The sequence below is a fragment of the Maniola hyperantus genome, chromosome 1 (assembly GCF_902806685.2).
Source record: "Maniola hyperantus chromosome 1, iAphHyp1.2, whole genome shotgun sequence".
Taxonomy (NCBI): domain Eukaryota; kingdom Metazoa; phylum Arthropoda; class Insecta; order Lepidoptera; family Nymphalidae; genus Maniola; species Maniola hyperantus.
The window spans coordinates 18,429,804-18,446,623 of NC_048536.1; the positions used below are offsets into that span (position 1 = coordinate 18,429,804).

A 16,820-nucleotide genomic window follows, 5' to 3' on the forward strand; every position below is an offset into this window, starting at 1 on the left:
CTTCCCTGAACTTTTGCTCGCCAGATTGGGAATGTGAAAAGGTCTGGCGAATGAGGAGCGCGTGTTAATAAACTTATAGCCAAAACTTTTTGAAAATTATAGGCAGGAAGATTATCCGTAGAATTTCGTATTCTTAATAGATATCTCTACTAATATCACAGAGTTAAGATGGTCGTTATTATCTATCCTTGTATTGTGCTAATATTATAAATGCAAAAGCCTATATGTCTGTCTTTTTCAATAAAATCCAAATTTCATCAAAATCGGATTTTATCGAAATTTGGTACAGAGATAGATTGCATATCGAGAAGGGACACAGGCTATTTTTGATTCCGAAAAATCAAAGAGTTCCCACGAGATTTTTAAAAACCTAAATCCAGTATCCACGTGAACGAAGTCGATGCATGCATCCCGGGGAAGGACAAGGGGGTGAAATAGGGGTTTGAAATAAAAAAAATCGCGAGCATAAACTAGTCATAAGTAAAGCTGACAAAAGACCTGTACCATGGTCCCTTAAGTTCCTACAAACATTCTCAGTTTTGTTGTATAGTAACTACTAACTAGCAATCCAAACGTATACGTTACAGGCTCGATCGAAACACAATGATTCCGAGTGATCCTAAACAAACAAGGCCTCAACCAGACACTCGCGGCCACGAGACGCCAAACTAGGCCGCCACTTGCCAAATGTCTGCCCGGCTCTAACTTAACAACTTATTATACTATGCGTAATGATACGAAAGTTCAATGGGTATAGTTCCTAAAACCTATCATCCAATAGACCCTTAAGTTAGTACAAACATTCTCACTTTTGTTGTAAAGTAACTAGCAATCTAAACGTATACGTTACAGGCTCGATCGAAACACAATGATTCCGAGTGATCCTAAACAAACAAGTGCACTTAAACAAAGCCTCGACCAAACACCCGCGGCCACGAGACGCCAAACTAGGCCGCCACTTGCCAAATGTCTGCCCGGCTCTAACTTAACAACTCGTTTTAACTGAATTAGTAAAAGGGAACAACTGACTATTAGGTGATTATTATTAATCTCTACTTAGTTCATGACAAGAAGAGAGACATAAAACAATAGACAATAGATTACATAGACCTTACATAGACTATAGGATAACTGACGTTAATAGACGGGTGATAGCCTAGTGGTTAAAACGTCCGCCTCCTATTCGTGAGGTCGGAGGTTCGATCCCGGGCACACCTCTAACTTTTGGGTTGGAGTGAAATGTGCGTTCAGTGTGTTATGGAAAATTTGTGTGGTAGTGGTGCGTATTGCTTGCTTTGCCTGCTTCTTCAGTAGTAGGAGGGCGTGCGGTGTAGCATATCGCATGCTACACGTACCAATTGCACAGAGTAAAGATGGTACGTCTCCTTATACTGTGTCGATCGTCTGTTTTGGTAGATTATAGCAAATTAAGCTTGGTAGTTTCTTATTATTTCTTATTATTTAACGACCTCCTTGGGGCAGTAACTAGCACTGTGGTCTCATTAGTGAGAGGTCCCCAGTTCGATGCCTGGTTCGGGATTTATTAATTTTTAAATTTCTGGTGTGGTCTGGTGGGAGACTTCGACTGTGGGTAGTTACCACGCTTCCGGCAAAGCCGTGCCGCCAAGCGTCTTAGCGTTCCGGAAACCAAAGGGGCATGGGTTTAACAAAAACTGCCATAACCCTTCCAGATTAGCCCGCTTCCATCTTAGACTGCATCATCACTTACCACCAGTTGAGATTACATTCAAGGGCTAACTTGTATATTCTGAAAAAAAAGGAATTCCGCAAGGAATGTCACAAACCAAATAATGCATTTTCATAAGAACCGTCGCACGTAATCTACGCAATGAGTTATAGTTGGTGTCCAATCTCCCTGTCGTCACACCCTCACGATAACAAGTGATTCCACTTGTTATTACACGCGAGATGCAACATTAATCTCTCGTAGCTGACGGAAATGGAAAAGTACGGACTATTTAACATGATAATAATGCTAATATTGCTACCCAGCTGAGTTTGGGCTACTTCTCATTTGGATATTTTTGGCTAGCTGAATACAAAATTGATCAAATTTCCAAGCAAAACGTCCTAAATATGTGCTAAAAAATGGTTTCCGCCTTAAAAAATGAGGTTCCCGATTCGCATTATAGTCGTGTCGATGTGTAATTGTGTACGTGTGTATAAATTCGCGTCGTTGACGCTCCCGCCACAGAATATATAATCTCCTATGTTCATGACGCGTAGATGTGGCCGTATCTTAATATTCCAAAAATGAGCGGGCAAAGGCATAAAGGCTGAAACATAGTGAAAATTGAAAGTGGTGTGCTGAATGTCGATCGAGCCTCGCGCGAGATGGTGAGAGACAAACGAGCGCGTGACGCGACGCTTATGAGACAAGTTTGTCAATGTTGAGACAAAATTGAAATTGTTTCGTCACGCTGTTATTAGTTACGCACAAAATTAAGCCGCAGCTTTCGACTATTATAATTTGAAGAGTTGCCAAACAAAACAATGGGAACCAAACCAGATGTTTAATCCGGATTTTTTGTTATCTTGGTATCTTTAAAACAAGAGTGAATAAGCATCTTCTAGGTAAACGCGTCCCATCTTAGGCCACATCATCACTTTCCATCAGGTGTGATTTTAATCAAGCGTTTTCCTATAATAATTTCAGCTTCTAATATCATGACGTGATGAATGGATAGTGGTCACAATCCTTTGTCTTGTCGTTGTGCACGTATAAATTCGCGTCGCGGACGCTCTCGCATCCTACGTTCATGACGCGTTGGTGTGGCCGTAGCTTAATATTCCAAAGTTGAGCGGGCAAAGGCAAGGCTCGAAAATTGAAAGTGGTGTGCTGAATGTCGATGGAGCCTCGCGCGACATGGTGAGAGACAAACGAGCGCGTGAATTATGAGACAAGTTTGTCAATGTTGAGACAAAATTGAAATTGTTTCGTCACGCTGTTATTAGTTACGCACAAAATTGAGCCGCAGCTTTCGACTATTATAATTTGAAGAGTTGCCAAACAAAACAATGGGAACCAAACCAGATTTTTAATCCGGATTTTTTGTTATCTTGGTATCTTTAAAACAAGAGTGAATAAGCATCTTCTAGGTAAACGCGTCCCATCTTAGGCCACATCATCACTTTCCATCAGGTGTGATTTTAATCAAGCGTTTTCCTATAATAATTTTTAAAAACTCATTTCCAAGCAAAATGGCCTCAAACTTAGCATCAGTTTGAGGCCATTTCGCTGTTTGCAAGTTGAGTCTAAAGTTCGTGATTTTGATCTAAATGTTACAATTACAGTAAAGTTAAACAGCTTTCAAACAATTTTTTTTCCTTCTGTAAAATTTCGCTATAAGCACGTTAATCCAAGTCGGTAGCTCGATGGGTGACCGACTTTGAATATCTGAATTTGGCCTATTCCTACTCTTATATCCGTGTCCCGATTCAACTCTCTACTCTCTATCTCTCTCTCTACTCGCCACTCTTCTATCCGTGTCTCGATTCAATTCCGGTTATCATCTCTAACATCGTACTTATTACAAAAATCGTTATAAACCTAAGCACCAAAATCCTGTACCTGCACTCTCCGTCGTCGGGTCGAATTCAGAAAGCTCTGAGAGCCCATTACATTACCAGTCCAAGAGAACAGCTTCTAATATCATGACGTGATGAATGGATAGTGGTCACAATCCTCAGCAATGAGAAATACGGCGCAGAAAAAGAGATCCTAAATAGTGGAATTATAAACTAAAAACCTTACGAAGTTCCTTTTGCCTTGGATACTTCTAGTACAAATATTTATAATATTGACTCAAGTACTTCTAGTACAAATATTTATAATATTGACTCGAGTACTTCTAGTACTAATTTTTCTATTATTGACTCGAGCAATAGTGTAAGTACTATTAGGAACCCTATTGCTTGTTTAAACTAGACAGTAAGACAACGGAGGAGCCCTGTCACATGAAAAATGTACATCAAAGTATACAGAGCTTCACCGGCAAAGAATTAGAAATTGCAAGTTGTTGCAAAAAATCTAATGTTATCAATCTGGTGCACCAAAATATTCAATGTATCAGAGGGAAAGATCTGGAAATAGAACTTTTTTTGAATAATTTCAATATTGATATTTTATGTATAACTGAGCATTGGTTAAAAAATCATGAGTATACATTCAATTTTGGTAATCACCAGGTTGGTAGTTCGTTCACCAGAACCAATGCGATTCATGGCGGCTCGTTAATTTTGCTTAGCAAACAATTAAAATTCAAGAATCGAAATGACATAGAGAGCCTGTCTGTTGAGCGAACAATAGAACTATCCTCAGTTGAACTTGAGCAATTCATTGTTGTGTCTGTATATAGACCACCCTTGTCTAACTTTGATCTTTTTGAAAAGGTAATGGATGAAGTCTTATTCAAAATCTCAAAATCAAATAAAAAGCTGATTGTGTGCGGAGACTTTAATGTAAATATTTTGGAAAGTAGCCCTTTAAATGGCAAATTATTAAATCTTTTCAAATCCTACAACCTATCCAACATGTTTATGGAGCCTACAAGAATAACTGTAACTAGCGCCACATGTATAGACAATATTTTTACAAATATAAATCCAATTACTAAAACCATAATTAGCAAATTGGATTCGGATCATTGTGGACAGTTGATCCAGTTTGAAAATTTGAAGAAAAAAAATTCTAAACGTAGAATAACCTTTGTACCAGTAACGTCTGACCGAATTGAGAATATGAGACTAAGCCTTATAAAACACCTTCCATTTTTGTCAAATGGGTTTAGTCCTGATGAAATGTATAATACATTTTTTAATATATTCAATACTATATTTAACTCAATATTCACCAGTAAATCGGTCTTGACTACTGATGCAAAAGTTTTTAGTGAATGGGCAACAGTAGAACTACATAAAAGTAGACAAAAACTATATGAATTGTATGCGGAGCGACAATATGATACTGGTGACGAATTCAAGCAGTACGTTCAACTGTTTTCCAAAAAGTTTAAGAGAGATTGCATTGCAGCCAAGTCAAAATATATCCAGGCAAAAATTAAAAACAGCTCCAATGTAGTAAAAACTACCTGGAAAATAGTTAACGAAGAAACAGGAAGAGTGACACATAAAACTTGTAATTTTGAACTAAAATATCATGACAAGTTGATTACGTCAGACCCCGAGGTTGCAACCGTTTTCGAGACCTTCTTTACAGATATTCCTGTTTCTACTACAAAATCATTGAACTCTTCAGCAGCCGCCGCTCTCTCACTATTGGAGGATAACGTGCCTGAATGTAATAAAATGTTTGAATTCAGTCACGTTAGTTGCTCTGACGTTATCAAAGCTTTTAAATTAATTAATAATAAGAAAACAAATGATCTGTGGGGCATTTCCGTTAACGTTGTGAAATCATTAATTGATATTGTTGCACCCGAGTTAGCATTAATATTCAATAATTGTGTTGACTGTGGTGAGTTTCCAGACTTAATGAAACATAGTAAAATAATTCCATTATTTAAATCAGGTAGTACTAGTGACCCCACTAACTTCAGACCGATATCTGTACTACCCACTTTTAGTAAAATCTTTGAAAAAATAATTTTAACTCAACTGCTTAATTTTTTCAACATTAATGATTTATTTCACACCAAACAGTTTGGTTTTACACGGGGTCGCTCAACAACCGATGCTGGTGTTGAGTTAATACTAAATATATTTGAAGCCTGGGAGGAATCACGTGATGCGCTTGGCGTTTTATGTGATTTATCCAAGGCTTTCGACTGCGTTGATCATGAAACATTGGTCGCGAAATTGCACCATTATGGAATTAGGGGTGCAGCATTGGAATTGATGAGTTCTTACCTAAATGATAGAATACAAAGGGTAGACGTGAATGGAAAGCGATCTCCCGGATCCGTTGTAAAAATGGGGGTGCCACAAGGTTCCATCTTAGGACCTTTTCTGTTCCTTATTTACATCAATGACCTTCCTTACCTCGCTAAGGACAATTACGGGATAGTCTTGTTTGCTGATGATACATCACTTTTATTTAAAATCAATCGATACTTAACAACTTTTGATGAAGTAAACAATTCTCTCACCAAGTTAGTACAGTGGTTCGAAGCTAATAACCTGCTTCTCAACGGGAAAAAGACAAAGTGTATTAAATTCACTTTACCAAATGTTAAGCAGGTGAAAACCACTGTGCAACTTAATAATGAGGAATTAGATTTAGTGGATACCGCTATTTTTCTTGGAATAACGTTAGATGCAAAACTTCAATGGGGCTCTCATATAAATAACTTATCGAACAGACTTAGTTCTGCCGCATATGCGGTAAAAAAGATTCGCCAGTTGACAGACATAGAAACTGCGAGACTAGTATATTTTAGTTACTTTCACAGCATTATGTCATATGGTATATTATTATGGGGTAATGCTGCTGATATTAATTCTATTTTTGTGCTGCAGAAAAGGGCTGTTCGAGCCATATACAGTATGGGGCCACGAGAGTCGCTGAGAACTAAATTTAGGGAAGTTAAAATTATGACAGTGCATAATCAATATATTTTTGAAAATTTACTGTACGTACATAAAAACATAAATAAATTTAAAAAAAAAAGTGACTGTCATAATATAAATACTAGAAATAAAAATAAACTTGTAATTCCCGCCTCTAGGCTCAGTAAAGTTAGCAATTCATTTGCTCGTAATTCCATACGTTTCTATAATAAGCTTCCAGAAGACATATTGGAGATGTCTCTCAACAAGTTCAAAGTTTTCATAAAACGTAAACTAATTGAAAAATCCTATTACAATGTAAAGGATTATTTAAATGATAAGCAAGCTTGGGAATGAGTTGCTTAACGACTTTGTGATAGTTCTAATAAGTTTCAATAAATTTGTAAAGTGGTGATAATAAAAAGAATACCCGGCTGAGTTTGTTGTGGGCTCTTCTCAGACCTGGGCGCGTTTGGAACCCTCGTAGCTTTAGTTTTAAGTTTGCGTTATAATTATCACCACTATATTATCTTACAAATCTAACACTATACCAGACAATCAATAAGAGTAATTTATTACCTATTTTGAATAAATCATTTGACTTTGACTTTGATAAACTCAATAATTAACAATTCCGATAAAGAAACTATAGCGCGACGCTGCCATCTAGGAAAAATAATTTACCTAATTTAATAATTTCTTTTAGCGTCAGGGAAAGAGAATTTAATTTTAAAGCTAACATTTTCAAGTAAGCTTATTCGCATTGACAGATTTAATAAAACGTTTCGCTCGTTCGTTCATTTGAGACAATTTACGCCGCAAATCGCTTAAGCGGTTTTGCGTATAGTACGCGAGTCAGCAGTTTAGTTTCACGGATCGCTTTTTATGTCGAAAAAGATATAAGTACTTAGATCTTTAAAAAATCGAAGTATGTATAGGTTGCTTTGTGTCGAAAATTCAAATAATATGTCAAACTGTGCCCTCTTTTATAGTTGATATAGTGTGCAACACTTACAAATGAAATTATTACACGACTGCCCATAATTTTATGACTAAAAATCAATTTTGTGGCTGTATTGCACATTTTTAAAGTTTTCAAGTTTATTGGCGTGTTTTAATTTTTTTTTAATTTTTACGTAAAATAAAATATTCGACTTTTGTAGGTAAAATTAAATATTCTCTATTATATAATATTTTTTAAATATATAGACTAGTTGGCTGCAATCAAACCTGCTGGCTAGTGCTTAGTTTTTTTTAGTGTTGACAGAAGATGGAGCCCGCTTGTCTAGAAGATAATTAGTCTATACTACAGCCTATTTCAATATGGTGCCCATCAAAAAGAGTAATTTATTACCTATTTTGAATAAATTATTTGAATTTTGAATTTTTTTGAAATATGCTCATCTACCCAAAAAACTGATGCTGGAAGAGAGTTCTGTATCCTAGCAGTATCAAATTAGATTCGTTCAAAATTCCAATTTTAATCATCCCACAGAGTCGACATGAGGGTAGTTTCACAATAAACAAACGACACAGAAGTGCAATAATCAGTGCTCGGCGCCGCGCGAGCTCTAAATCCGGTGCACACATAATTAGCACACGTCCCGAATCGCAGTCGTGTTTATGATCGCACATCCGAGCGATTTGCATGCTTTCCTGTGTGGTGCAAACCATAAAAATATTGCGCAAATATTTTTTTAGTTTGCCGCAGGGACCAAAATTTTATAATATTAAATATTGCCTTTTGAATATAAAATTCTCCTCATGGAATAACTCGTGTCGAAGTATATCTGGAGTTCTAGTGAGCTTGTTTTTATCAAAGTCGTACCAACCAGTAAATTTGTCAATAGTGTTTTTTAAATTGTGGTAGTGATTTGTACTTAGCTAAACAGATAAACTTGTTCAATTTTATAATAGTAGATCTGGTCTAGTTTGGTAAAAAGGCTACTGCTGGGGCTAGTTAATGCCCTACCGGCAATAGCCGTGCTGCATTTTCTGAATTAGATGGGTGCGCTTTAAGAAATTAAATATCACTCGCTTTAACGGTGAAGGAAAACATCGTGAGGAAACCTGCATGCCTGAGAGTTCTCCATAATGTTTTCAAAGGTGTGTGAAGTCCACCAATCGCACTTCGCCAGCGTGGTGGACTATGGCCAAACCATTCTCATACTGAGAGGAGACCCGTGCTCTGTAGTGAGCCGGCTATGGGTTGATTATGATGACGATGACGACATTGCAGTCACTGACTAACTTGTAATGGTAAAAAAAATTTAAACTCAATCTCTTTTCCTTTGCACCGCGTCGGTCGGAGTTTGAATGAATTTCATTAGCGTAACGGTGCATGACGTTTTGTAACTACAGTTTATCCCGGGCATTATTATTCAGAATCTGCTGTCAATTCATCGCGTCGTTCGGCAACGTGCTAATCCTGGATCGCTTTAAACAAAACGAATAAATTAATTATTATTACTTAATCATACTCTGCTGATTCCAAATGCATCTATAATTAATTTATATAAATAGGTATAGTTGGATAAATTTATTTTGATATTTCAGCATACATTGTAGGTTTTCTTATAACGTGGTCTACATTGTAAAGGAACCCTAAAAAGGAGCTCGAGCAAAAAGTTCAATTTATTTCTAATAATATTTCATAGATTTGATTGAGACTGTAAAATTTTAATTAACTTGAAATTTTATTATGGTTAACAAATAAACTATTAATAAACTTAAATCTAAAAAAAACATCATAAAATGAATTTAAACAATTTAACGTAAAAATTACAGAAAAACTGACTGTAAAATTATTTAACATTTTTAATAATCTCAGTAGAGCAATATTAGATACAGGTTTTACGGAATCGACCAGCACATTTTTTGTCATTCAGATAGCTATTATGACGTAGACATCCAATAAAGGATTTTTGAAAATTCAACGCCTTAACGCGGTGAAATAAGGGTTTGAGAATTGTACAGTCCCCGCGGACGAAGTTGCGGGCATGAGCTAGTTACAATAAGTATAAGGCGTTATACAGACGTGCAGTGACAAATTACACTTTGTTGGGAGCACTGCCTTGGAAATATGACGTCACGTGAAGAAACGAAGCGCTTTGCGACGTCGACAAAGGGGGTAATTAAAATATCGCACTTGCTAGCGCTCGCCTGGTATACCTACCTTCTTGAGAGCAAAGGGCTGTTGAGACAAAGACTGCCTTCTCCAAGCTTATATTATATACTAGGTTATAGTCGCGACTTTGTCCGCGTGGACTGCACAAATTTCAAACCCCTATTTCACCCCTTAGGGGTTGGATTTTCAAAAATCCTTTCTTAGCGGATACCTATGTCATAATCTGGCTATCTGCATGCCAAATTTCAGCCTGATCTATCCAGTAGTTTGAGCTGTGCATTAATAGATCAGTCAGTCAGTCAGTCACCTTTTCCTTTTATATATTTAGAAGATATGTGATAGTTCTAATAAGTTTAAATAATTTTGTAAAGTGCTGATAATAAAAATACCCGGCTGTGGCGGTTTAGAAAATTTTATGTGTAATTTTTCCTTCCCGGTAACGTACTATTCTTTTTATGGAAAAAACCTTCCTATTCGAATTCAGTGTAATAAAAACTTCAATAGAAAGAAAGAAGATTTATTTAAAAGATATGAAAAAAGGTCCCATGAGGCGATGAAATAAATCCACTCTGACAAGTAAATCTTGGCGAATATCAAATGATTATAAGGCGACAACTGATAGATTCCTAGACGCGGCAAAAACCCTTCGACGGGAAAAGGGAAAAGGGTCCCTCAATAAAACCCCGTTAATACCGAGGCTGGCACAATAATAATAATTTGCATGCGAATAAAACGCCCCGAATAAGCGAATTTATTCTCCTTTTTCTTTGTGGCAGTGGGCGAGTTCACGCCTCGAGGACGTCCGCTCTATTGCTAACATAACAACGATCCGCGAAACTAAACTGCTGACTCGCGTACTATACGCAAAACCGCTTAAGCGATTTGCGCCGTAAATTGTCTCAAATGAACGAACGAGCGAAATGTTTTATTAAATCTGTCAATGCGAATAAGCTGGAAAATGTTAGTTTTAAAATTAAAATCTCTTCTCCTGCAGCTCAGGGATATTTAAGTAGGTTAATTAGTAAGTGTAATTATTTAGGTAGGTTAACATTATTATACAGTACGCGACAGAAATACATCGGCCCTTAGAATGACATTTCAGCTTTCTAGAGACGTGCCCGCGACTTCGTTTATGTAGATTTAAGATAATTTATTGAAAAATATATTTGAACTAGCTTATGCTCGCGACTTCGTCCGCGTGGACTACACAAATTTCAAACCCCTATTTCACCCCCTTAGGGTTTGAATTTTCAAAAATCCTTTCTTAGCGGATCCCTACGTCATAATAGCTATCTGAATGCCCAGCTCGATCCGATCAGTAGTTTAAGCTGTGCGTTAATAGATCAGTCAGTCAGTCAGTCACTTTTTCCTTATATATATATATATATATATATATATATATATATAGATTAATTTCTATTTAGGTATTCAAAAAATTCGATAAACCTGTTACTCCGTTGGTACGTGATTGAAGGACAAACTAATAAATAAAATTATCGTTTATAATATTGCTAATATACTTAATTTACGTAGGTTTAGTTTATTAGTATGATGTTCAAATTATTTTGCACTACTTAGCTGATGCCCGCGACTTCGTCGCGTGAATTTAGGTTTTTAAAAATCCCGTGGGAACTCTTTGATCTTCCGGGATAAAAAGTAGCCTACGTCACTCTCCAGGTCTTAAACTATACCCATTCAAAAAACCACGTCGATCCGTCGTGACGTGATTGAAGGACAAACCAACAAACAAACACACTTTCGCATTTATAATAAGGGTACTGATTTCAATTATATTATAATCTTATTATTCATGGTGTAAACAGTTTCAAACAAGTTCAAACTACTGTCCGCCATTATGTTGCTGCTGAGATGGGCAGTGACTGCGGTTTCATCGCTTTGTTGCGCTAAATCCGTGTAACGCGATCCGATGTGCGATTAAAATTCGGACATAAACCGATTTTGTACTCCGCTGTCTGGTGTTACGAGTCCAACCGCAATGTTTCAACACGTCCGATTCTATATTTAGGATTTTTGTGTCAGAGTCCATTAGGTTACTTTTTAAAAAGATATTTTGAAATGTGACTATAATGTTATGGTTTGAAATTATGACTGAGCATCATAATAGGTAAATGATACTGTAGTCAAGGGCTCGCTTATCATGTTGTGTGGTATTTATTTACGTCCATGTTTACAAACAAGACTAAACGAAAAGGAATAAAATATAGAAAAGGAAGCAATCTAAGGCAAGTGGCAAATCTTTTGTATGAGCAGAATGTACGTGACAAATTCATAACAACCTCTGCGTGACACGTCGAAGCAATCTCATTTGATGACCTACATATAGGGCATGGCGGGAAATGTGCTCACAAATTCTTTTCAAGCCTGCTCATTTTGACAGATGAGCCTCTCTCTGTCTGTTTTGTATTTCTCATTACTGAGGGTTGTGATCCCTATACATTAATTACATAGTGGTATGCAGCGGAACCACTCTCAGGGATAAAATCCGGAACGAGGAAATTCGCAGAAGAACAATAGTGACCGACATAGCTCAAAGAGTTAGCGAGCTGAAGTGACAATGTGAAGTTCATGTCTGTCGCAGAACTGACGGCCGATGGGGCAGCCGTGTTCTGGAGTGGAGACCGCGTACCGGTAAGCGCAGTGTGGGACGACCTCCAGCCCGGTGGACCGACGACCTGTAGAAGGTGGTGGGGTGCGGATGGATGAGTAAGGTCGAATATCGTGTTTGGCGGCGCACTCTTGGAAAGGCCAATGCTCAGCAGTGGATGCAAACAGGCTGATGGATGGATGGATGGATGGTTAATGCAGCGGAATCCAATGGCAGCGTGCCGGTGGAAGGAGATTAGAGGTGTCAAAAAATAATGTACCTAATAAATTTATTAAATATATAAATGTATTCAAGATATTCGTTTTTAGATTAAAACAAAATTGAATACAAAATACAGTACGTACTAACTACTAAGTAGTGAAAATTTGAGAAAATCCTTCCTAATAAATAACTCAGGCGTTCGATCTTTGATACGCCGCGCGCGGCGCGACCGAGCGACGATATTAGAATAAATATTAGGTACAACTGTTACAAATATCGTCGCGACTCGACGGTGAATAATTATTACATCGAATTTTCGTATTGGCCTGTTACATGTTGACTGTGATGATACGAGTATGCGGCTAGTATTTTTATCATTTTGTTTTTTCGTAATACATTTTGAATGCAGTTTTATTTATTTGTGAACTTGAGTGTCGATAAATTTTTAATGCGAATAATTGTAATGTAAGTAGATTAGGCAAAATAATGTAGATTAGGTACATTTTTGTGTTGTGATAGATTTGTGTCGCGCGTTAATAATACCTATTATAGTAGATTTGTTCTTTTTGGAAATACTTGCGTCATTTTATAAATCGTATGAGAAAATGTTTTTCAAAGTGTAGGTATTATCATACATTATAAGTATTATAGGTAATAGGTTAGGTACGTTTAGTGGTATTGTTCTTTTTAGAAATCATCATCATCATTTTATAATTCGTATGATAATAAATATGTAGAAATGTATGATAATAAATATAGTAGTTACCTACTAAAAAGATTTTTTTATAGGTAACTAGGTAAACTTACCTACCTATTGTATTGTAGGTACCTACTTGACATTGCTTTATCGTTCTACTTGTTTTTATTTTTACATACATAGGTAGGTACTGTAGTCCGCGACAGGTTGAGATGCCAATCGGGGTATGAGGCGGGGGTGACACCCCGCATACCCGCACGTCACCCTCGCTCGCCCGCACTGGGTCAGCACAGGGGCCGTGCGGGTGTGCGGGGCGTTCCCTCCCCGATTGCCATTTCGACCTGTCGCGAAGGTGGATTGGGTACCTATTAAGAGTAAAATTTAAAATTTAAATCAATCGAGTTAAATACAAGCTATACCCTAGTTCTCGACCTTATTGACGGTTATGAGAAAGTTGTTTTTTGTCATATTCTTGTTCAGTAGGTATCATTCATAGATTGTTAAAATGTTGTTCCCTATGTCAATAAGGTCGGAAATCGCTTGCACCCATTTATCTGCTTGCGCCTCACGGTGAAATCGGTGCAAGCAAATCTCGACCTTATTGACGGTTATGAGAAAGTTGTTTTTTGTCATATTCTTGCTCAGTATAGTTCATAGATTGCTAAAATGCTGTTTTCTGACGTATGTCAATAAGGTCGAAAATCGCTTGTACCCATTTTTTTGCCTGCGCCTCACGGTTCAAGCAATTTTTTTTTTTGTAACAAAATAATGTAACGTAAATAATTATTAAATATTCGTCTGTAACACGTGATAATATTGTGATACACACATGAACCTGTATTTGACACCTCTAAAGGAGATGCGGACTGACTAGCTAGCTCAGTGTTCAAAACTTAATGATAGCCACCGAGCCCATTTGACACTGGTTGGTTCTACATTGCTGCTTCACTGTGTGATATTAAAAATACTATTTCGTACAAAACCTTCAGTGAATCAAAAATAAATATCAATTGACCTGAGTGGCTATCATTTAGTGTTGATCATCAGTGAGTTAGCATATCATCCCACAGGGTTAACGAATTTTTAGCAAACATGATCAGCGTGGTTTTTCCAAGTAAAATTTTATAGAACCTATATGAACAAATTCAGTTTTTTAGTTTAGACTTAGCGGTTTGAGCTATTGATGAGAATAAACAGAATATCCAGCCCCTTCTTTCCACGCACGTGCAAACTGTGGAAACGACTCCCATCGGCGGTGTTCCCACTAGATTATAACATGGGGTTATTCAAGAGGCGGACCAACAAATTCCTAAAAGGCCGGCAACGCATCGGTGGCTCCTCTGGTGCTGTAAAGGTTCATGGGCGGCGGTAATCACTTAACATCAGATGACTGCCTGCTCGTTTTCTCGCTATATCTATTTGTTTTTTTTTTTAATATATATATGACGGCACAGCCGTCGATAATAATTGTAAAAAGATTGCTAATTAAAATAACGCAATCGTCCCCACCGTCATTGTGAGCATATAAAAGCTGATGCGCAGTGTGTCACGATTCATTATTCGTGTGGCTCTTGCCGAGGGTACTTCTCAGTAGACACTATGTGTGTCGTACTGTGTTATTGTTATTGTTGTTGTTACCTGTGTGGTTTCTATTGTTAAAGGTTATAGTACTAGGAGGTGGTGTGCTAGGTTAGCTGGTTGGTCTGGGACCGGTATGGGGATGGAGGAGCCGGTCTAGGTGGGGACCTAGTTAGGGTTGTCTAGTCTCATAGTAGACGTTGGTATCATGTCTCGTAATTAGTGAGGGTTGCTAATTGCTATAGGTATAGTTGAGGGTAGTCTGTGATATCTCTCGGAGTGTGCGAGAATAATGTTAGTGCGCCCATCTAGGCTCGGTTAATCTAATATGTTGTAATCCTGACTTATCCGTCTCAATCAATATCATCATTATCTTCTAAATATAATATAGATCAATTTACTTCTGAAAAAAGATACATTGAAACTTAAGCCTCATTGATACCTACGTAAACTGTAAATTTTAAGTCCTTATTAACCTAAAAATTCAAATTACCAATAAAAAGAAAAGTATAAGTTAAGTAAGTAGGTATACAAAGTTTTACATATATTCTCAGCCTAATGGAAAAAGCTATCTAATTCGAATTTCTTTAATGTATCTTATTATAGTATTTTGTATATCGTAACATACAAAGAGATTCTTATTGCCGAAAAGGGAAGCAATCAAAGAGAGCCGCCAAACCTTTTATACGAGCAAAATGTACGTGACAAATTGCGAGCGGTGCGTGCCGCGCGCTATCAAACCGGTCTAGATTTTATTTGTGGTGACATCCTTTCTGCCATAGTGGCTAGTTGAAACAAAAAAGTGCCAGGTTTGATTCTTGGCTTGATAAATTTTCTTAAAGTCTCAATAGTTCAACTGGCGAGGTCTAAAAATTGAAATCTAATATAGAAATAATATTAGTCCTTAAATATTTCAGATGGCTTATATTATTCTGTGATATTTCTATTACAACAACGATAATGTGTCTGACGTCTGTCTGTTAACTTTCACGGCTTAACCGATCTTGACAAAATTTGGCACATAGATTGAATTTTATTCCCGGTAAGCAGAAACTCTCACCGAATCAAAAGAAATCCACGCCGATGAAAATGCAGGCATCGGCTTGTATTTATTATTTTAATAATTAAATGTTGTTGTCATGTTATCGAAATTAAATTGAGTAAACTGGTGATTTTCTTGTGACAAATTATTTGTCTTAGAGACATTTCGTGGCAGTTAGAGGCAGGCAGGTAATATTGTGGTCAAGCGCGAATTCATCAATAAAAAACAATCAGCAAAATGTACGTGACAAATCGGGACAGCCATGCGTGGTTCAAACCAAACGCGATCCTCGATTGCGGTGCGGTAGATACGGGCGGGGTATACGCTTACAACATTTTTGGTATCGTTAAAAATCTGCTGCTTTCATGTCACGCTATTTTTGTTTCCATTTTCCCTTGTTTTAGAACCACTTTATTTAGTTAAAATAGTTATCATGTTACATTTCCGTTTTGATTAATTTAGAAACAGAAACATAATTCTATAGAACAAATGATTACGAGTCGTAATTAAAAATATTAAAAATCAAAACTGCCCTGCCAAAAAACGAACTAAAAAGTTTTAAATATTTAATGTAAGGATTGTGACAGTATCACATACATCCAAATCGGTTAGGGCATTTAGAAGTTATAATAGATTTAGGTACAGAAGTAAAATTCAATTTTAAAAAAACACAATTTACTAACACAAAACCAAATACTTTTAAAATTATCAAACTTTTAATGATTGGAACAAAATTTAACACGAAAGACACAAAAAGTAAAAGTCAGTAATAAAGAAAAACATAATTCAAACCAGACCACGATGAATACAGCACAAAAATCAGTAGCGAAATGAGCCCAGTGCTCGGGCGCGCTCAGCTTTTATAGCTAAGCTCATTAAGAGAGGTGGCGTGACCTAAGAATAGAATAAATACTCACATGCATTTATCATCACGAACCCTAAAAACATTACACTTGTGTTTTGGGCAGTCATTTAAAAATTATTATGTATTGTAGGTACTGTCCCAAAAATAATCATAGTA

General features: G+C 36.9%; 1 protein-coding gene and 1 long non-coding RNA gene across 3 annotated transcripts in view; one reads left to right on the forward strand and one right to left on the reverse strand.

Annotated features, from left to right (window-relative positions):
• Window positions 1-16,820, forward strand: part of side-II (sidestep II) — a 667,447-nt gene that overhangs the window by 388,535 nt on the left and 262,092 nt on the right. The window lies entirely within an intron of this gene.
• LOC138402698 (uncharacterized) overlaps window positions 1-16,820 on the reverse strand; it is a 461,836-nt gene that overhangs the window by 267,322 nt on the left and 177,694 nt on the right. The gene's annotated exons all lie outside the window — the stretch shown is intronic.